The sequence below is a fragment of the Strix uralensis genome, chromosome 3 (assembly GCF_047716275.1).
Source record: "Strix uralensis isolate ZFMK-TIS-50842 chromosome 3, bStrUra1, whole genome shotgun sequence".
In the NCBI taxonomy this organism is placed as follows: Eukaryota; Metazoa; Chordata; class Aves; order Strigiformes; family Strigidae; genus Strix; species Strix uralensis.
In genome coordinates, this window is record NC_133974.1 from 130424001 (window position 1) to 130433363 (window position 9363).

Sequence of the window (9363 nt, forward strand, 5' to 3'; positions counted from 1 at the left end):
GATAATTGCACTGCTGGAGAAGCAGTTAATACAGAGAAGCCCTATAGCTTATGGGATGTTCTGCTTTACAGGGGGTTCAGCTCACTGATGGGTAACCTCTTCTGGCCTCTTAATCAATGAACCAGTCAAAGGAGAAGGAAGCACTGGGGTCCTTGTAGTTGAGGGTGCTTATGTAGCCATCTCCACCTGCATTGTGTTCCTGTCTTCCTACTCCTTCCCCATGTGTGGGAGTAGGGTGGCCCATTGCATGCACTGCCTTCTCTGTCCCATACCAGCACACCAGGACCCCTGTCCCGAATGGGACTGACATGAGTCTTTCCTTCTATCTCCCTCTCTTGGGAGGGTGGTTTCCCTCAGAGCATTTGGGGAATACAAGGAGAGCAGAAAGCTGAGGTTGGATAAGGTGAGGTGGGACTGGGAGAAAAGCCCAAACTCCAAGAAACAAAAAGGTGGCATAATTACTGAAGGCCTCCAGAGGACAAGAGGTGCTGCTAGGCTCTCCTGTCACATGCTACCATCTATCAGCCTGCTTAATACTGTAACATTAAGTACCCTGGGCACTAATCTGGCAACTGGGGTAGCTAACACCTCTTTTGTGATGTCTGCAGCTCTCTTGCATTATTATTTGTCAACTGTTAGAAACGCACACCAGTTCTTGTTTACCAGGCTTAGAAAATGATCTTCAGAGCCTAAAGTTGCTCCAGGAGCAGCTATTTTGTACTATTTAAAAGAGTTAATTAAGAAAAAGGGACCTAGACGATGCAATGACTTAAAAATGCCTTGCTAATACTGAAAATTTGAGGCCTGCAGATGGCCCTACTGTTGTGTTACAAAAGTGGTCTAGAGCATTTTCAATTATACTTAGTGTATTCCTGGCGCCTCGAGGGTTTTTTCCACTGTCTCTTTCTTGACGTGCTCATCTCTAAAATGAACTAAACTGACAGGCCTGCACCACAGCTGAGAGCCATCCAGGCCTTTTTTTTTTTTTTTTCTCTTTTCTTTTTTTAAACAAGAAAAACCTCTTAGGAAAATCAGACTTGAAGAGACTGGCTGCCTTATCAAGTCTAGTCTCTTGTGACCACCAACAGCTACGTTGTGTAATGTCCTTCATGAATTCATCAAGCGCCATCTTAAAACCCTTTGCTGCTGTTGGCCTTCCTGTCTCTCGCTCCTCTTGTTGGTATAATAAAAGAGATATATTTTCAGGAATTGCAAAAACAGGTACCGTATCCCAAGAACCTGTTTTTAATGGCAAAAAACCTGTAGGAAATCCTTCAAAAGGCTAGGCAACCAATACATGTCTCCGTACAGCTGAGCAAATAAAACAAATGCTTCTCTGGGGAGAATGGCTGTTAGAAGTCAGCAGTGAATTCCAATTTAATTGGGTTCACATACCTTAGTTTGTTTCTGGAGGGCTTTTCACATACTTGAGTGTCACTTAGGTGAATACTCTCCGGAAAAGCAAATGTTTGGCTGAAATACTCAAATATTCACAAAACGTATCCAGGTTGTATATTCAGCTGTCATGTTACCGGTTTGGAACCGGTGCTGTTGAAGAGAGAGGGTTCAGTCCCACTCTCCCCCTGCAGCTTAATGCAGCTCTGACAAAACACACGGCTCTGGCAAACTCCTTGTCTTGCGTTATGCCTGGCCACGAGAGCACGATCAAATGCGTGAATGTTACATCTGCCTTCTGGTCTGGGATCTCTTTCTTCTGTTGCCATCGTGAATGTCATACTAATAATCTGGTTTATGTGGCACCTTCCAGCCAAACCTTTTACAAACCCAAAGGGGACAATCACGTTTAACACCCCCTTGAATGCTAAGTAAATGATAATCACCTATGTTGGGAGGATGTTGCATTTTAGGGGTATCAATTTTTACGTCACCAGCCCCAGGCAGTGGAGACTCTTATGCCCTAATATACATAAAAATATCTTTCCAAAGCTACAGGATACTTGTCCTGCATCTGACACTGAGGAATGCAAACTAAAAGTTGTTTTATTCTCAGTTCTTTCTTCTGTGGATGGAGGTAATTGAGGTACTTGACAAAGGTTACATTTATTTAGTGTGTGATTCTTGCACCCGAATCCAGATATTCAGGGTGCAGCCCCTGCGCTTTAATCACTAAACCACAATATCTGAAGCTAAAGTGACTGTTACCGAACAGCTCTAGTCCAATAAATTGCAATAGCTTTCTTACTGTTTTCTGCAAGAACAAATTATTCCTAAGCGATGGCTGTGCCTAATAAATAGAGAACAGAAATTTGTCTCCTAACAATGTCAGTCACCTACGGGGTCAGTGCTGTGCAGCACAAGCAACCCCGAGCTCGGAGCGGCGGGTGCCCGTGTGTGCGTACGTGGTGCAGAGGCAGCAGCAGCGCCGGGCTGAATCAAACAGCAATTCCCTGATGCCTGCAGAAAGGCAAGCTCGTCCAAATCCTTCTGAGGTAAATGGCGAGGTGGCTAAGGATGTGAATGAGGACCAGGCTGAACCAAAAAATCCTAATGCGGAGGGGAGAAAGAAAATAATTTGCATCTAAAGCAGGGTGAAGCTAATTTTAGTACCTTTTCTTTTAAAAGATGCTTAAATATGCATGGAAGACTTCTGTTCCCATTTAAAAAAAAATCAGCGAATGGTAACACTATTTTGACAGATAAGCTCTTCTGAAGAAGTATACTTTTGTTTCGTGACATTTTTTAGAGTAGCTGGAGGAAACATATTTACCTCCGTAGAGCAGATCAATGAACTGGCATCTGCACAGTTCCACTGTGAGCTATAATTTCCAGAAGAGGGGAAGGAACCAGAGGAACAGTTGGCACATCTTCCAAATAACTGGTTTATACGAAAGAAAAAATAAATTACTTCTTCTGATACAACTGTATTGCAACCCAAAAACAGAATTCCTCTCCTTCAGGTGGAGAGTAGTTCTAAAAAATAAATACATCATGACAAACACCATAGCTGTGATGTGATCGGAGCCTTTAGTTTTCAACCCACCCCACACTAGTCTTCTAGTCTCTTCGACAGGCTAGTGATTGTGAAAGCCTTTGGAGATTTGCTGCCTGGGATTTTTAGCAAGGATATGCTACTGAGAAAATGTGGGAGATGGAAGCGATCAGTGTAAAATTACAAATGTGCCCTACCAAGCACTCTGCAGTGCCTTTGTATGGGCACCCCCCTGTTAATCGGTAGGTTTTGCGTAAGAAACAGCAAAACTTGCATTAATTTCAAAAATCACCTACACGAAGCATCCTTTTGTAATGCCTAGGATATACATTTTAGTTATTAGCACTGACAGAGCCTATGATAACTATCATTTTGCTCATCGATTCTACCAGTAAACTCTGGCACAATAAGTTCATCATATTAAAAGCACAATTAAAAACTATAATTATAGTAAAAACGCACAAGAACAGTTCTTCTCTTTCTGTTTTAAAAATGTGTACAATGAAACTTGACTGTGCCTTTCTTCTCTTATACGTCTGCTCTACCAATAATAAGTCTGAGTAGTCAAATATTAAAAATATTGCCTTAAAAAACTTGGTGGAAGAAGCATAATTTTCCTGTGCATTTATCGGAATGCAGGAAAGCTTCCTGCTACTTCCCAATTCGGAAGAAAAATGAATGGCTCCAGCTAGGAAGTGCAGTATTTGAAATCCAACTGCGCTTGGACAGTGCAGGTTTTGTTTTGTTTCACATCCACTTACAGAGTTCTGACTTTTCCTCCACACAAACGTGCCTCTAGGAGAAACCTCAGCTGTGTCCTGGGTTTTACACCATGTAAAAAGTTCTGCTGGTGTGATGTACCAGCAGAGTGCAGCAGAACCCAACCTGAAATACAGCCATAACGCGCAGTATTCCTCCTCCGCTGCTCCATCATTGCTCACTGTCACCATTTCTGAGGCAGACGGACTGCGTGAACCTTGCCTGTGAGAATCTGCGACAATGAAACCAGGCGGGTAAAAAACACCGTTGGGGGGGGGGCGCGGGGATGGCATTTCAAGTTACTTCTGTTTATAGAAAAGCCTGCTCCTTCAGCAACTATACCCATTTCTGTTTTAAAACAGGAACGACGAGCCCCAGCTCCGGAGCTCACCAGCCTGGAGTGTAGCACAGCACTCAGTCATGCTAATTCACACCAATTGACAATGAGGCCAAATAATAAGTTAAATCCTATTTAAAAAAATGTAATAGAGCTTCGTTAGCTCTAAAAAAAAAAAAAAAATCTTTTTTCTTTTAAATAGCCAGACAGAACACAGATTGGTCAGCCTTAACTTTCCACTTTCAAAGAGCGAGAACAGCCATGATTAATTACTTAGTGTTTCCTCCTTCTCCTCCCTGTGCTTGTATTACAGTTCCGCTTTCTCCAGTGGGTAAGATAAGATACCACATCTCTCATTATTAAAAAAAAAAAAAAGAAAAGAAAAAGGTTGTAATGCAATGATTGAATTCTCTTTAGAATTACAGCGTGGCAGTATATTTCAGAGGGGACGTGTATGCAGAACTTGTTTCCCTTTGAAAAACCTAAACTGCTACATGTCCCACAGAACGATGCACAGGATTTCCTCTTGGACTGCAGGGCTGATCAATACACACCCAGTGCTGGGAGTGGAGAGCTTTCCATACCCTGCATTCACCTCTAGCAGCACACAGCCTGACCAGCAAACTTATTTCAGGGCCCCACGCAAAGTCTACATCATCAGTGGAAGGACTAGACTCCTTGTAATAATCAAAATCAGAAGTCCATGCTCATCTCCCTTCACATCAGGGTCCTCCTAATGCTTTGCCCAAGTTTGTGTTTCTTTCATTATGGTGCTCTCCAACACTAGTCAAAAGAGGATTGTAGGTGAGCATGAAGGCAAGGTAAGCGATGAGGCTATAACAAGCGAACCCAGTGAAAGATGCAAAGGCAAAGCTAAATTTCTTTCTAAAGTAACAGGGCAAGTGGTCCAAGCACTTCCTCGAGGCCACTCAAACCACTTTTGAGTCTCGCAACATCAGCCATAGAGCCACTATAAAGCAGGAAAAAGCAATTTTGAGCCTATGAAGTTGGCTTGTCTTCATGCTTGGTGGAAAGAAAAGTCCGAGAAAATTCAGTGGGATGTGGGACAGCATATTGAAAATTATTATCTGATGAGCGGCAGATTTTGCTGGTGGGAGTGTGTATCTAAGTGCTTGTGGAGGGAATAACAAAGGGGTGATAGACAAGAATTAGGAATATAACTTGTGTGTTTTGGAGAAGTGCTCATGGCAATACGATGCAGCAAGCTAAATCTGCAAGGTCAGTAGGGAAGAAAGCCAGTTTATTGAAGCTAAGGGCCCAAATATCAGTCAAGGCTAAAAAATAATGAGCTAAAAAGAAGTTGACTATTCTTTGACAACTAATGGCCTTGACAGACTCTATCCAGCACTCCCAGGAGTAGATATGTGAGCCCTGGTGCCTGCTCCAAAGCCCAGCTTCCTAGAGGTAATCGTGATCTGCCGGAGATCTGCATCTTGCTGCAGCTCTCAAGCAACGCATTATTCTTCTCCCTGTTAGATGCTCTAAAACGCTTGAACAAGTCTATTGTTACAGATTGCCTGGCACTCGCCCAGCCAAAGGTGACTGCATTGGTAGAGATGGGTGAAACGTCGTGGATAGAAAAATGCCCTCCTCCCAGTGAAGGCTGCAAAATCAGTCTACATTCCTTGTGGCTTTACCTAGCTTATAACCCTAGAAATCTCTGTAGTGAGTACATGTGTGTGTATAAATATGTACAGATGAAAGCACTGTGCTTATGTTATAAAGAGTTATGGCAGAGATTCAGGAAAAAATACCAGAAAAAGAGTAGTCATGTGACAACTAGCCAAGGCAAAGGTAAAACAGTTTTTTCTCTTCCTAGGCTTCCTTACATTCCCGAGAGAAGAAATTATTAACAAAGTGAGCCCTACACTGTGCCATACACTTCCCATTTTTCCCTGAGGGTTGCTACATATGCAGAAGCTGTAGCCTCGTGACACATTGGCATAAAAATTGCTGAAGTTGTTCATACTGACAGGGAAGTACTTTATTTTGTTACCTTGCTCAGTTAAAGCAGTGCAAGCATCGCTTTATTTCCCTTAGCATTTTAGCCCTGCTATTTGTTGCCATACCTAAAGCATACGGAGACAAATGAAAAGCTTTCCGTTGACCTGAAAAGCAGCTCCCACCTCCAGTGCAATAAATCTGCAAATTGGAGCTGCGTCTCGTTAGATGTATTCTGAGGGGTCGGTACTGGCTGGATTCTGCTGGTCTTTCTTTCACTGCCCCCATGAGTTCAATGGACAGGGAGCCTGGTCCTGAGTGCTCTTGGAAATGCCACTCTAATTTTCTAGTTAGCTGTAGAAAGAAAGTTAAGCTGTATTTATTTGGGGGTTGCTATTTAGCTGCATTTCGTTTCGTAACACGCTGAGTTTCTGCAACTCCTCTTGACTTCAGAGGCAGCCTCCAGCTCTTGCTTTTGCAAATCAAGCCTGCTCACACCTTCGGTTTGGTCACCTCTGTTGTCTTTTTGGCACTCATCCTAGCTCTCAAACTCTTCAGTGGTCACCTCCTGGCTGACCCCTTCTGCACTACGCAGAAGCAACGGAAAACCACTGCTGATTTTTTCCTAGACTGGCGTCTTTGCCCGCGATGCAGGGAGATGGGGGGCCCCGGAGAGAGTCGCTTCCCCAGCCGTACCCCCCGGAGCACTCGTCTCCTCCCCTCCCTTCCCTTGCCGCCCACAGGGATGGCTGTCCCGCACCGTCCTCGTCTTGCCACGGTCGATGGAGAGTTGTTCCATGCCCAGAGCTAGGACGGGGTGGGGGTGCGGGACAGGCACGTCCTTGCGGATGCTGCAGCCGGGGCTGGCAGCGACCGGGTATGGGCTGTGGGGCTGCTCCACCACCCCCGGGCTGTGCCGCAGAGCAGCCCCCCCTTCCTCCTCCCCCCCCCCCCCCCCCCCCCCCCGCTTTTCATCTGGGAACGAAACCAGCAGCAATTATTCAAGCCAAGCACGTAAACCTGGCAGATCCCGCGGCCCTGGTTTGACGCAGCTACGCAGCGCAGTGTCTGGAGGCGCAGCCCGATCCCCCCTTTTCTCCCCTTGTTTATTCGCCCCGCAGAAAGCAGCGAAGTTCCCAACTTTGCCAGCAAGGAGCCGCACCGAGGGCTTTGGGGAGACCGGGGTGCCAGGGACCGGGAAGGACGACTCGGGGGGGGTGCGGGGGGCAAGGACCGTCAGAGATGGGGGAGCCGGGTCTAGGTGTGCGGGGTAGCTTTGCCGTCGCCCCCCGCACCAGCCCGGCCGTGACGGGGCAGCCCGGGCGGCGCGTTACATAAGGCGGCGGGCTCCGCACCGCTCCGCAGCGCGGCCGCGGAGGGCGGGGGGAGGGACGGACGGACGGACGCGGGACGGAGCTCAGCCCTCCCCATCTCACGGTTCGGTTCCCGGCAGCGGAGCCCGCGGCACGTTGTGCCTGAGAGGCCGGAGGGGCAGCGGCCCTGCGAAGCGCAGAGGGCCCGGAGCGCGGAGCCTCCGCGGGCGCGGAGAAGCCCCGGGGGGCTGCCGCTGGTCCCCGCGGGCAATGCCCGGTGCCGGAGGGACCCCGCGGGCTGGGCGTTACGTAACCCCCCGTTTCCCTTACACAAACACCTCTCCACCCGCGAAAGGGCAGGGAGAGAGGCCAAAGTCCTGAACGCCGATGAATTTCAGGAACTGAAGAGTATTTGCCTGTTTTTTATTTTTTTTTTTCCCCCCATTTCTCCCTATTCGCATTCTGAGCTGCCCCGGGGGGCCGCGTACAGTCACCACAGTTCCTGCCTGCGGTCCCGTCCGGGAACGAGCCGGACCCGCCGCTTCCCGTGCGCCATGGCGGGGTCTCTCCGGGAAGGGCAGCCCGGGGCGGGGAAGGGCGGGGGGGGGGGGGGGTGGTGGTGTGCGGAGAGGCGCGGAGCCGCAGGGCGCTGCAGCAAGCCCGCCCCCGCGGCGCGCCAGCCCCGCGCGCTGCCTCCGCGGCCGCGCAGGGAGGCCCGCGGCGCTCTCCGCGGTGCTGAAAGCCGCCCCGCCGGGCGGAGGGGCCCGGCCGCTCTCCGCCGTGCTGACTTCGCACCCCGCCACCCCCCCACACACCTTTTTTATTATTATTATTTATTTTTTCATTTTTTATTTTTTTTCCTCCCTCTCTGTCCGCGGTGCTGAAGCGCCGCCGCAGCCCGGCGCGGTGTGTCCCGGGCGGCCGAGCAGGGCAGAGCGCCTCAGCCCCTGCCTCCCGCCCCGGGGAGGGGGGAATGGCGCTGGTTCCCCTTCTCCTCCCGGGCTTCCCTTCTCCTCCGGCCTCCAGCGAGCGGAGAAGCACAACCCGGCTCCCCCTCCCCCGGCTCCGTTTACACCCCGCTCCGCGTCTTCCTCCACCCGCGGAGCAGCCCCGAGGCTGGAGACCAGAAGCCGAGCGGGTCCCTCTTTAAACAGATCCTTTTCTCCATTTCCTTTTCAACCAAGACCGCCCCCTCCGCCCCCCCCCCGCGCAGCCGGTCCCCGCGGTGGTCTCCCACCCTTACCTGGCCGGACCGGAGCGCGACGCCGGGCCGCGGGGTCGGGGGGCCGGTGCCGCAGCCGGGAGACGAGGACGGCGGCTGGTGCTGACCTCCGCGGGTCTCCTTCTTCAATGGACCGGGAGCCGTGCCCTCATCAAAGATGGCCGGCCGCTCCTACGTCAGCAGCTTTTAATAGCCCTCCCCGAAGCGCGGGGGGGGGGGGCAGAGAGGGCCGGGCGGGCTTGAGTCATCGCCGCCGCCCCGCTCCGCGCATCGCGCACCGCCGGCGGGGCGGCCCCCCGCCGCCGCCGCCTCTCCGCCACCGCCCCTCCTCCTCCGTCGCCGAGGCGCGGAGAGGCGCGGAGCGGGGCGCAGGGGGGCCGGGGGGGGGGGGGGGTGAAAGGGGCCTCCTGCAGCAGCGATTTCCTCCGCCAAAGGGGTGGTCCGAAGAGGGTATCCCTCTGAAGTCCCCGGTACTCCATATATGGCCAATCTACGTGGGCTTCTATTTTTATGTGTGAATTCTTCCTTCTCTCCTTTTTATTTCTCACAACATCCTGCCAGGGGTCTGGGTGTCTTAATCTGATTATTCCCCCCTCTCCTCCCCCCCCCCCCCCTCCTAAGTAAGAGCAGCCAAACACAAGGAAATCCATGGTTAAGGACATGTGTTCTAACTGATCAGTTGAGGGACAGGTTCAAGAAAGAGAAATTAAAAAAAAAAAACAAAACAAAACAATAAAAGCCTGGGCACGTACATGCATACACACACAGCAGAGTGAGCACGTCCCACTGCTGCCGAGGAGGAAAACGGTAACTCTGTTCC

At 50.2% G+C, this 9363-nt stretch overlaps 1 protein-coding gene across 1 annotated transcript in view; it reads right to left on the bottom strand.

Annotated features, from left to right (window-relative positions):
* The window catches only part of SNAP25 (synaptosome associated protein 25), a 65563-nt gene extending 56810 nt beyond the window's left edge, over window positions 1–8753 (bottom strand). Inside the window, exon 1 of the mRNA XM_074864398.1 lies at window positions 8565–8753. The gene's annotated coding sequence lies outside the window, so the exon portion shown is untranslated. The remainder of the gene's footprint in view (window positions 1–8564) is intronic.
* Between the last annotated feature and the right edge of the window lie 610 nt (window positions 8754–9363).